The 12,717-nt window shown below is 35.2% G+C and overlaps 1 protein-coding gene across 3 annotated transcripts in view; it reads left to right on the forward strand.

Moving 5' to 3' along the window:
* Positions 1 to 5,237: 5,237 nt before the first annotated feature.
* The window catches only part of LOC110019340 (plant cysteine oxidase 4-like), a 33,001-nt gene continuing 25,521 nt past the window's right edge, over positions 5,238 to 12,717 (forward strand). For all 3 annotated transcript variants that reach the window (XM_020716971.1, XM_020716972.1, XM_020716973.1), the window contains exon 1: positions 5,238 to 5,389. The gene's annotated coding sequence lies outside the window, so the exon portion shown is untranslated. The remainder of the gene's footprint in view (positions 5,390 to 12,717) is intronic.

Here is a 12,717-nt window from a genome sequence, read left to right on the forward strand (position 1 = left end):
AAAAATCTCCTTTGTTGTATATGTTCTAAATGACTAATTTAGAGCAAACGTAACATCTTCTATAATGAGTCTTCTTGAGACCCGTGAAGGCATGTCGTAATGGGAGGTCCTTTGAGCCAAGAATAAAACAAATTTGATTTTGTCCTCTTGTCTGGTTATGAGGGCTTTTGTATAGGATACTTCTTCTATATTTTCTGGGGTCGGGTATTGTTTGACTTTATTTTGGACCACATTTCTTCAGTTTATGTTACGAATCATTGCAGCTGCTCTTTTTATTTCTTTTTAGCTTTTGTCAAATTTTCACTGTAGTCTTTCTTCATTTGTTTTCTAAGCAAGGGTGACCAAAAAACAGGGACTTCAAATGAGACGGATGCTAAGAAGACCATCATTTTGGTCAGAACAAAAAGAGGTGCAAACAAGAATCAAGTCACCTCAGTAAAAAAGAGCAGATCAATCTATGAGCACCACTCGCTTTGAAGCCGAATTGTCGGTGTCGAATTATCCCATTGACCAACTCTCAAAGATAATATTAATTTTAATTTCCAAGTAAAAAAAAAAGTCAAGAAAAGATAAATCAAAGATCATTAGAGATCCCTGCATAATGAGTAGTTATTTTGTAGTGCACAAAAAATTCCTCTAAAAATAGAAAATGATTCATGCAGTAAGGGATCAATCTCTTATCATTGTGCCAAATATCTTTCTTTTTTCTCCTCTAAAAAGAAATGAGATTTCCTCTTTGTGGCTCTTAACCCTTAATCCAACTCTTTTCTATCATTTTAGTCATTTAATGTACCATTTTAATATGTGAAGCAAAAAGATTTATGCATGTACATCAACCCTACATCACATGAAACTTTCATTTCTAACCATTCAATAACTTACCAATCAATGTATTGTCTTTTTCCATATTTTTTTATGAATGCACAACCAATACAATCAAATGATAATTTCTTATCCTATCTTTTATGCTATAAAGAAAAAATATCATGTCTGCATGCCATGTGATATGTTACTTATTTTACTATAATACACAATATCTTGCTTCAGCAGGCTTGTTAAGACAAAAGAATTCAGAATTATATCTATAGAAAAAGGGATGGGATCCTGCCCACTAGTAGGGTGGTAAATGAGCCGAGCTTGAGTGAGCTCAGACTTGACTTGTGTTCGGTTTGTTCAAAGTACTCGTGTTCGAAATCGGCTCGTGAACAACATGTCCGCATTGGGCACGAAATTGACTTGTTAAAATTAATTGAAAAAAATAGATTTTGAGTATTGGATTTGAATCTAGCCCAAATGTATGCAAAAGAAGACACATAACCACATTAGCACACAAGCTTTTATGATTTAAATTTAGATATAAATATATAAAATATTTTATTATTTAAATAATTATATGACTTTTTTTTATTTCAAGCTAAAACGAGCCGAACACGATTTATTATTTAAATAATTATATGACTTTTTTTATTTCGAGCTAAAACGAGCCGAACACGAGCGATTGAAGAACTGTTCGTGTCCGACTCATTTAAAATTTGAGTTTAGATTGAAAAATTGTTCGTGTCCGACTCATTTAAAATTTGAGTTTAGATAAATTGTTTGTGTTCGACTCGTTCACCCAACGAATGAGTCAAATATGAGCTACTTAACGATCCCAACACGAGTTACTCGCAAATAACGAGCCTTTTTGATAGCCCTACGCACTACTTGTTTACATCGTTAAAAAAAAAGAACGATATCAGTAATCCCAAAGCAATTTACATTAGCATGAAGCTCCTTAAACCACATATCTAATTTCATGCCTCACATCCTCTCTTTATAGAACTGAAACATTATACAATGTAATTAAGAATTGTGTCATCAGACGGTCATATTAAGCTCATTTGCATGAGAAATATTTATGTACGGAGAACGCACACAATTCTCTGCGTGTAATCCCCTCCTAATAACTTCTCAATAACCTCTGCAAGGGTTATTGGAGAGTTATTGAGCAGTTATTTCAGCGTTATTTGGAGTTAATACCCTCAACGGTTACACTTTCACATTTTTCTCTAGTGTTAGGATATTGACACCAAATAACACCCCAATAACCCCCCTAATAACCTTCGCAGAGCTTATTGAGAAGTTATTGGGAGGGAATTACACACGGAGAGCTGCAAGATACTTTTTCATTTGCGTATGATTTGGGGCCCTTTGGGAATGGGGCAGAGCGTAGTGATGTACAACTAGGGCTGTAAACGAGCCGAGCTTGAGCGAGCTCAGACTCGGCTCGTGTTCAGCTCGTTTGAAATAACGATTGTTCGAAATCGGCTCGTGAACAGTGTGTTCGTGTTCGGCTCGATTTAAATTTTCTTGTTCGTGTTCGGCTCGAAATTGGCTGGTTAAACTAAAATTGAACGATTCTCATGTATTTAAGTATATCACACCAAAATTTTATATTTACATGCATAGTATTTTGTGCTTTAAACCTATACATGAAAATGGATATTTCATTTTTAATATATGGTAATAGTGCTATTTCTTATGTGATAGTAAAGAATTGAGTGCTATGTGTATAAATATGGAAGTTTAGGTGTGAGATATGTAAATACATAAGAATTAACCCAATCCATCAGTCTAAACAAAGCATATAACCCAATCCATGTAAATACGCCCCTTTTTCACTTCAAAGATGACCATATAAACCAATCTATCAGTCCAAACAAAGCAAATCAACAAAGTCGCAAATACCTTATATCAATAAAGACAAAATTCACATCCCAATCCTATTAGAATTTCAATTCTTCAAAGATTGACAAAATGAATCAAGTGTTTGTCATCACCAAAGGACTTTAGTTGCTTGTCCATGCCTTTCATAGCTGCAATAATCTTATCCATACAAGGCTGAGATCATCAAGCAATGTAACATGAAATATATATTCAAAATTCCTAGAGCAGCAAACTACCATATGATTTTATGATTTATGGGGCAACAAACTACCAAGATTTTATGTAATATGAAAGATATAGTGGCAAGCCTAATACCCTGTACCATAAGATTAGAGGTGTTGTTTATTGGAAATAGTCATGCAAGTTGCAAACCATTGTATAAATACTCACATAGCAAAAAAAAAATCAGCTTAATTAGCCATGTAAAAGCCCTCACCCTAAGAAATCTTATGATGTGACACGAATCTTGAAGCAATCTTTTGAGCAAAAAAAACATTCAAATTACAATTAAAAGTCATCAAGAGCTTTGATTTTAGCAAATTTATAGTCAAACTGATCGACTCAATGAGAAAGACACAGTGATATCAAAATTAGTCTAATTCGAGTCAAATAAGCTCGGTTCAAGTCATTCAATTACTCTGGGAAGATTTACAGACACATTTGGATGGTCAAACAGATGCTGAGACTTGCGAGTTTATAGTCGAATGGAGCGTGTCAATAAGACGAATCTAACGAGGCTAAGATTGCTCAATTCTGACATCATTAAGGTATTCAAATGTACATCAAATATCGTCTGATCGAAGAAATCTCTTAGGACCGTCTGAACAAAGTGATTCATATTCCTGCATTAATTGCACTCATAATGATATAAATAGAGCCTCACCCCTCCCACCCCTCTCATGAGGAGTGAGAGGACTTATAGTGGCAGTAGGCACATCCTTCGAACATTGGGACAACACTTATGTTGAACTTATGGCCATTTCAACCATAAAATAGCTCAAGGAGCTGTGAATGATGGAAGTTAAGGAACTTAACCTAGAAGAAGATAGCAAAAATATTATAAACTCCCCAAACAGATCATGCATAAGCATAATGTTGAGTTTGCTTTCTTTTTACACTTCAAGAAATAAATTTTCAACACAAGGATATCATCACGCACAAGACATCCCATTGTTGTGGTCACTATGTCTTACATGGCAATTTTGTCATTAAACATATACATAATTCACATGTATTTTTTTCTTCTCAAGCAACATAATTTTGTACACTTTTTGTAATTATTTCGATATATTAATGGAAAATGCAGTATTTCAAATAGACAAAGAAAAGAGCATCAAATATTGTTAAGTGATTGTGGAGGACCGATTGTGAAAGCATCTCAGTTGACATAACCTTAAGGCCCGGTTGGGGCAGTTTATTTGGTGCGGTGACGTTTTGAAAACGCACCGGACCTGTTTGGGTAAACTGTGTTTTGACAGCTAATGTGTTTTCAAAACACAGAAAACTGTGTTTCCACACCGCACCTATCTAGGTGCGGTGGGAGCTTATTGACAATGGTCTGACTTTTCCAAAAAAATAAAAATTTGTAATAGTCACCTCACCTAGCTTATCAACAGATAACAGATTATTTTTAATCAGCTTATCAGCAGATTATTCAATAAACTACAACTGCCTCAAACAGACCCTTAGTCTATGCACCATCTTGACCTTTATCATTCCAAAAATGGATGAGAAGTAATGAATATGCATTTTTAGCAAATTAATAAACAAAATCACAATTAAGTTCAATTTTTTTTTTTGTTGTTCCTTGAAGAAATTCTCAATAGATTCATGTATATATTATTTTTCTAAAATGTGAATTTGCAGCGAAAAAGGTGCACCTCTGAAGGCCTCTCTTAATGGTGAGTCATAACTTTCAATTAACCCAATCTGCGTAGTCTTTTCATGGGACACTCGAACATTTGTTAGGAAATTTTAATGTCTTATATTTTGATGATACTGTTGCATACAACCCTCATTGAATGTCCACCTACACAAACTAAGATAAATTTTAAAGACATTTAGCGAACATAAGTTCTCCCGAACCTTCCAAAGTGTGAATCTTCAGCAGAAGAGGTGCATTTACTAGGCTTTATCATTTCCAAACATAGAATTAAATAAATATATCCAAGAAATGTAGGAACTATCATATCCTATATGATGCCAACTACTATAAATGAAGTGTAGAGTTTTCACATGTTCTCCAATTTCTATTTATTCAAAATTTTAGCATTATCGTATCTCCAATTATTAGGTTTCATGTCGCCCGTCGATGAGGTATATAACGACGTGACGCTCGATAGTTGACCGTCTAGATATGTGACATAATATTTCCTTCACTATGTCATGCATATTTTAATTGGATTGAAAAATTGCTTGGGTTGAACGAGTCCTTTGATTTTTTAAACAGAACCAACACGTGGCATATTTCCATTGGATGGATGGCTCCAGTCAGCGGTCCTTTTTTTTTTAATATGGAGGTATCTGGTAATCTCTTGAAAACTTGCTCCTCTCTCTCTCTATCTCTCTCGCTATCTGTGACCACGAGCGCTGCCATCTCGATCTGCTCTGCGGAACTCGGAGCAAGCTCACGGCAACTTTTCACCCACTTGGCGCTGGTCACCGCAAAACCCTAGAGCCGGAGGTACGTCTTCGGTTTTTCCAATCATGTACTATGCCAACGCATCATCACGATTAGAGATTTCATTGCGTTATGTATTTCTGATCCAATTCCCCGCCCTTCGTGGGACGACCTCTTGCTCAACGGTTCTTTTGGCGGAAACGAAGGAGACCTCTGATGTTCAGCTTATCTGTTAGTTGGATGTCTTTTTCTCCTTTTTCATGCGTAATTATTGCCTTTGCGTTGCAATCATCTTCATGTTACGCCGTTGTCTCTTCAATCACAACAGGGATGGCGATATAGTAATATTACTTTACGTAGTGATATTGGTATTGCATCTCCATCCCAATACCACCCAATATCGTATCAATACCATCGATCCGCATCTAACTCGTTTGCATGTAATATTTTTACCTATTTTTAAGGCTCAGAATTTAGGGGCTAGTAGCAATTTTTCCTTGGATTGTTAGTAGCACCTTGCTTCTTTTCGAGTTCCTTTTTGTGAACTGGCTTCATTTTTGGGTAGCACCTTTGAATAGTTACTTTGTCGGGATGCTTATGTTCTTTGTCCAACGGAGAAGGGAGAGATTGATGGAATATTTTTTGGCTATTGCAAATGGAGAAGAGAGAGATTGATGTTCTTTGTCCAACGGAGAAGAGAGAGATTGATGGAATATTTTTTGGCTATTGCAAATCTGATTTTACTTAATTTTTTGTAGTTAAACATTCATAAGTGGATGGATATCTTGATGCATCATGGGAATTATGCAATTACCTCAATTTCATGATTATACTACCCTCATGCTAGTGGATAAAGTTAACGAGTCCCGTTGTTTAACTGCTGATTGAAATTTGTGTGCTATTCTTATTTTAATTTATGTTTGTAGCTTTCTAACAAGGCTTATTGGTGTGATTGATCATTTGATGTATTAAAAAATTTTTGGTAGGTTGTTGGTGTCTATCTATGATGAGCTATGTTTTCAGTATTTACTTAAAGTGACGAAGCCCTAGGATTTTGAGTGTTGAAGGTTAAATCAACCTAGAAGGCTATTACTTTGAACTTGAATTGCTATAGATGAACATGACATTAAATCTGACATAGCCACATGACAACTATCCTCTAAGCATGCAGAAGAGAATTTTCTAAAAGCTTCAACTAGATGGTTATGAAATTCATAAATCCCGATCCAATAAGGGAGATTTTAGTTTCTTAAATGAATATTATATAACCAAAAACCACCTGACTGTGTAAGGGTTTCAAAAATGGATAAATTTTCAAGAAGAAATGCCGAGTTTTCTAACAAAGCTACCTTACCGAGCTGACAAATTGATAATTTTGGGCAATCGACACTAGTTGTTGAGTATGATTTTAAGATGAAAGGCCGAATAATTTGCAAAGTTAACGAGATAGTCCAGTGGGACCCTTCCACTACCCTAACAAGTTATGCTTAATAGCTCGCCCTCAAGTGTGAAATCCGATTGAGAATGCTCACTCATTCGCCAAAGGGACGGAGTTCTCTCTATTGTTAGCTAGATTGATTCATAACAAGAAGAACAACTCGCTCTAAAACCGAATTAATCAGTGCCAAATTACCTGAAAGACCAAATAGGTCGACAAGGATAGGACCTAATAAGCATTTCAAGGAACATGTCAAAATACGGTGCTGCTAGAGATAGTATTAATTGTAATATCAAAGTTAGAAGAAGACAATAAAATGATAAATTAAAGATCTTTCAGGATTAGTATGTGATGAATAATTAATTTTAATGTGCGAAGAACCCCTCTATAAATAGAGGAATATTATCATAGAATTGAGATTGATTCTATGAAAATCATTGTACAAGACTTAACTTTTTTGTTTCATATGAAATAAAATTTTTTCACTCTTTTTTCATTCTTTCGTTTAATTCTATTATTTTTTTAATGTGTGAGTCCAATGAAAAATCAAGTTCCACCATTTTAAAAGATATGTGAGCGTATAGATTATGTCATAAACAAGAAAATGAGTTGCATAAGGAGCACAACCAATTAACAAACATACCACTAATAACATGAAATGCACTAGAGAGTTATGATATAATGGATTAATGAGCTAAAAGGGCAAATGTTGAAAGTAATAAAAGAGATGCTAGTGCTGGGGGATCATGTGCTCCCTTCTCTTCCAAATGCAGTAGTACGATAGAGAAAGGCATTCTCTTTAGCGCTAGAGAAACCTCGTCGCTTGCTTTGGTAAGCGAGGATGAGATTTATCATTCTGATTGTGTCGGTTTAGCCCTCACAAATGCAAGGGAGATAAGAATTGGGACTCCCCAATTATATCAATTTGTGAATGTTTTTTCTAGAAAGATTGTCGAATAGAGGCACCGAAAAGATTCAAAATTTTGTCTTTGGAATCTTATAGAGGTAGATCTGATCCTCTAATCATATCACATTGTTTGAGTCTATGGTTGATTTGCAAAGGATAAATTATGCTTTATTTTTCATGACTTTGAAGGATTTTGTGCTTAGATGGTTTAATTGCTTATTGCTAGATGTGATCACTTTCTATGCGATTTCAACTATATGTTTGTTGCACTATTTGCTAATGCACATAGGCTACAAAAGAGTTTGCAAATTAATTGCGAATTCATCAGGAGATATTTTCAAACTTTTGCTACTCACTTCCAATGGGAATTGTTGGAGGTTAGAGACCTCGAATCTGCAATAGCACACACTTTATTGGCCAAAAGTTGAGGGAATGTCCCTTCCAATATGCCCTTAGCCTACGATGATCACGAACCCTTGCCAAGTTATTGGAACTAGCCAACAACTATTTTTATGCTAAAGAATACAATTCTCTTCCTACTACCTCCAATATTGAGCCCTAGAAATCATACCCACTGTAGAGTAACTTTGCCTAGATTAACAGAACGCAAGTTTCCCTGCACGACCTGTGATAAAAACAAACTTGGAGAAGTATTGGCCGTGTTCCTTAAGAAAAAGAACATATTTTCAAGAAGTTAGAGATCTAATAAAGGACAAATTCAATTTGACGAGAGGTAAGTTGATCGCCGAGTAGGAAGGTCATCACCGCATACCTAGAAATTACCTATGCATTTTTCATTGAGTCTCAATGGCATAGATTGTAGTGGCCACTGAGAACAAGGAGTATTTTTGTAAGCCAATGTACATGAAGGTTGGGGGTCATATGTAGTCCTACATAGGTATTGTGTGAATTATCATAACCACAATCATGATACTAAAGAATGTAAATATCTTAAGAATTTGATTGAAGAACTAATCAAAGTTGGAAAATATTTATTGGCACTAAGGGGGATAAAATAGAGGTAAGGGAGGAGCCAGTTGAGGAAACTTGCAATGAGATACTCTGAACTGAAGTGATTCACATAGCAGCCATGATTCTAGCCATCTCAGCAGGGATAGTCTGGAAGCTTTTATTTTAATCAATCCTCAACAAGCTCTGATCTTCAGAAGGTATTTGGAGACTTCATCGTTTCGCCAGTTTGTGAGCCATTCACTTATAATGATCATAAAAAAAGATGTACTTGTCGAGGAAAACCCCTATAATGATATAGTTAAGATCACAAAGGTGATCGTAAATTATTAGATCGACAACATCCTCGTAATACAGGGTGCTCTATCAACATTCTCTTGAAAAATTATATTGATAATATGAATTTTCGTTCATCTCATTTGACCCCAACTTTGGGCTCCCTGTATTGATTCTCAGGAGAGAAAAAGAAACTAAGAGAGTCAATATTACCAATCACTTGGGGAGAAAATGACAAACAATTTATTGTAATGGTCGACTTTGCGATAGTTGACTCTGCCATGACTTATAATGCAATTTTTGATCGTTTCCTTTTTAAAACTTTCAAGACAACCGTCTCTACACATATCATTGTTGTCAGACTCCTAGGCATTGGGGAGGTGATTACTGTCCGAAGGGACTTGAAGTATTCTCGTAACTACTATCAGTTGGTAGTAGGCAACATGATAGAAGAGATCTTATAGCTCGAGACAATGCTGAAGTGGCATAGAAACAGCTAAAGTCATTGAAAAAGTCTTCGAAACTTAGAGTACAGGTAGAACATTTCACCTGAGCACTATTTTAATGCATAATCTAGGGATAGATTGGTTGTCATCCTCTAAAAATACAAAATTGTGTTATCTTGGTCAATTAAATAAATGATAGGAGTCGAAATCGATGTCGTTTTTCATAGGTTGAGCATCAATCATAGAGCTCAATCAATGTTGCCATCATACTCGCAGATCTATTTGATTGGAAGTACATAAGTTTTAGATTTGGGGTACATCAAGGAGGTTCAATATCTGAACGGGGTCACAAATGTGGTTGTGGTACCGACATCTAATGGGAAATGATGGATGTGTGTCGAGTTCACAAACTTGATTTCGACAAGTCTCAATGATTGTTATCCATTATTGCGAATTGACATGTTTGTAGACTATATAGTTGGCTACTCGGTCATGAGTTTTTTGAATGTTTTCTTTGGCTTCCATCAAATCAAGATGCTCCTAATTGATGCCAAGAAGAATGCATTTATCATGAATGAGAAAACCTATTACTATAATGTATTGCCCTTTTGGCTTAAGAATGCTGATGCTACTTACTAAAATATTATGGATGTAATTTTTAATGAGCAAAAAGAAAAAAAAATATTATGGTGTATTTTGATGATATCTTAGTTAAAAGTTAATTAACCAGAACAACATATAAAAGACCTTAAGGAAGCTTTGGAAATGTTGAGAAAATACATTGTGAAGTTAACCCACTTAAATGTATATTTTGGGAAGGATAAAAAAAATTTTTAGGCTATTTTCTCACTCTAGAAAGTATCGAAGTAACTCTGAAGAAAATAGAAGTATTTATGGAGATATCATCATCTCACAACATTAAAGAATTATAAAAATTAACTGTTTGAATTGCGGGTTTTAAGTCGCTTCATTTCAAATCCAATAAAAAAAATGCAGCTTTCTTAATGGTCTTAAAAAGTGTGAAATACTTTGCCTTGACAGAAGAATGTTAAGAAGCCTTCATCAAGCTAAAATATTTCTTGTTGTCTCTACCTATATCTCAAAGTCCAAATTTCGACGAAAAATGGCTGCTTTACCTCAGAGTTGAGGCAGAAGGAATCCGTTTGTTATTGGTTGAGACAAGAATATAAGACAATATCTAGTGTATTATATTAGCTAGGTATTAAGAGGTGCCAAACTTGGGTACCATATTATGGTAAAACATACTCTTGCTCTAATTGTTTCACCATAAGGACTTTGCTCATACTTCCAAACACATGCTATACAAGTATCGATGGACCATTTCTTGAAGTCGATACTCACCAAACTTGAACATTGATGTTGCCTATTAAACTGGCGTTTGAGCTTAACAGAATTGATCTATCCTATGCGCCACGAATGATAATCAAAGCACAAGTAGTAGCATGTCTCCGAGCCTAATGATCAACAAGCCACAACTACACATAAAGAGTCTTTATGGGTGCTCTATGTCTATGGGGTGTCTTTTATAGAAGGATTGGCCTTTGAGTTGTACTCAGAAGTTTGGTCGGATATTCCCTCTATCATTATATCCAAATTGATTTTGAGATTACTAACAACAATCAAGCTTAGTATGATGCCCTGATTCATATTGAGTATGAGGCCCTGATTGGGAAACTAAGGTTCGTTCAAATAAAGAGTGAAGCATTTACTAATGCGCTTTTACTCACAGTTAATGATTAACTAGGTACAAGGCCATAGAAGATATGACGAAAAAATGCCTCCTGAAATTCAAGACAATCCTTCACGAAAGTCAAGATGCAAATAGAAAATGTTGAACTTCAAAATTGAATGTATCTAAAAAGACTAGAAATAGCTCATTGATCTCGTCTAAATGGAACAATCTTAACAGAGCGCTCTCTTAAAAGTTAGTCTTCCTAACAATCAAAGAAACAAAAGTAATGGATGTAAAAGTGAAGAAGAAGCTGAGTTGTGCCAACCCTCATATCCTATTTCTAATCACGGGAGTTATACCTACTTGTGTGAAAGATCCAAAAAAATTCGAAATTAAATTGGCGAGTATTTGCTCATATATGACATTTGTTCAAAGATCTATCACTTCATTATATCTTTGATGCATTAGAGAGGATGTTATAGCCAACTTTTTAAATGAAGGCACTCGAGCCAGAGTGAGTCATTTAAGACAAAGAACTTTGGCGAATCACATTCTGAAGCAGTGATAATTTTTTGGCAGCACATAGGAAAGACTTAAAAAAATTCTTCAAAAAATTTTAGTAATGTCAGAAGGTTACCCACTTGTAATTATAACTATCACACATTTCTAGGTGAATTACATCACAATTAACTTCATCTATTTAGTGCCCAACAATAACAAACATTATGTTTCACTCCCTATCAAATATGAATTTAAAATCTTTCATATTCAAACTCAAATGAGTAATGAATTTTGTGGGGAGTGATGTCGAATCCTAATTTATCAACTAGGGCAAAAAATACAAGATTTTGCTACTACTTGGGTTTTGAATAACATTAACAATAGATTGTTATAACTAGATGTTCAGATTGAAAGTTATCGTCCTCCGGCCATCTTGCTTTGCAATCAAAGATACGCCCTTACTGTTTTTCATGACTAATAGTTCCATCACATCATCATTGGTTGCAATGGGAGTTTTTTTTGACACATATGGCTTTGGATTCTTGAATGAATTTTAAGATTGAAGTAAGGAAGATTAGGGTCTCCTTTGCTTCTTCTTTTTCTTTGGCGTCTTTTTATTTGTATCATCATTTCTTAGGGAGATTTTGGCTTTAGCTATCAATGTTAGACATGTTCTTTCCTCTATGTAATAACCTTTGAACTCGCCTAAAAAATTTTCCCCCTTGATAGCAACTTTAAACCTGTTTTGTGTCATTCGAGCAACTCTATATATGAAAATTATTTTCTTTTAAATTTGTATTCCTTAAAGCATGACCTACATGCTACACAAATTGCACATGTTTCTATCTAAGCTATTGCCCATGATCTACTGCCCTTTTGGACAATGGGTTAAAATTATTTTTGAAGCCCTTTGTGACGTACCGTTTCAGTTAATCGGGGGAGAGGAAATGAGGAAATCGAATGAGTGGAAGTGAGGAGTCGGGCAGTCAAAGGAGGGAGAGGAGTCAAATGGTCTGGGAATTTAATGGTCCCTTACGTTCTATAAAACGATGCGTATGAGGAAGACAAGGCAAGTCCAAAAGAAGAAGAAGAAAGGAGCAGAAAGAAAGAGAACGGAGAGGGGAAATGGAAGGGTGCGACTCACCTCATACATCCATGTTT

Source organism: Phalaenopsis equestris, unplaced genomic scaffold, assembly GCF_001263595.1.
Source record: "Phalaenopsis equestris unplaced genomic scaffold, ASM126359v1 Scaffold000054, whole genome shotgun sequence".
Lineage (NCBI taxonomy): Eukaryota > Viridiplantae > Streptophyta > Magnoliopsida > Asparagales > Orchidaceae > Phalaenopsis > Phalaenopsis equestris.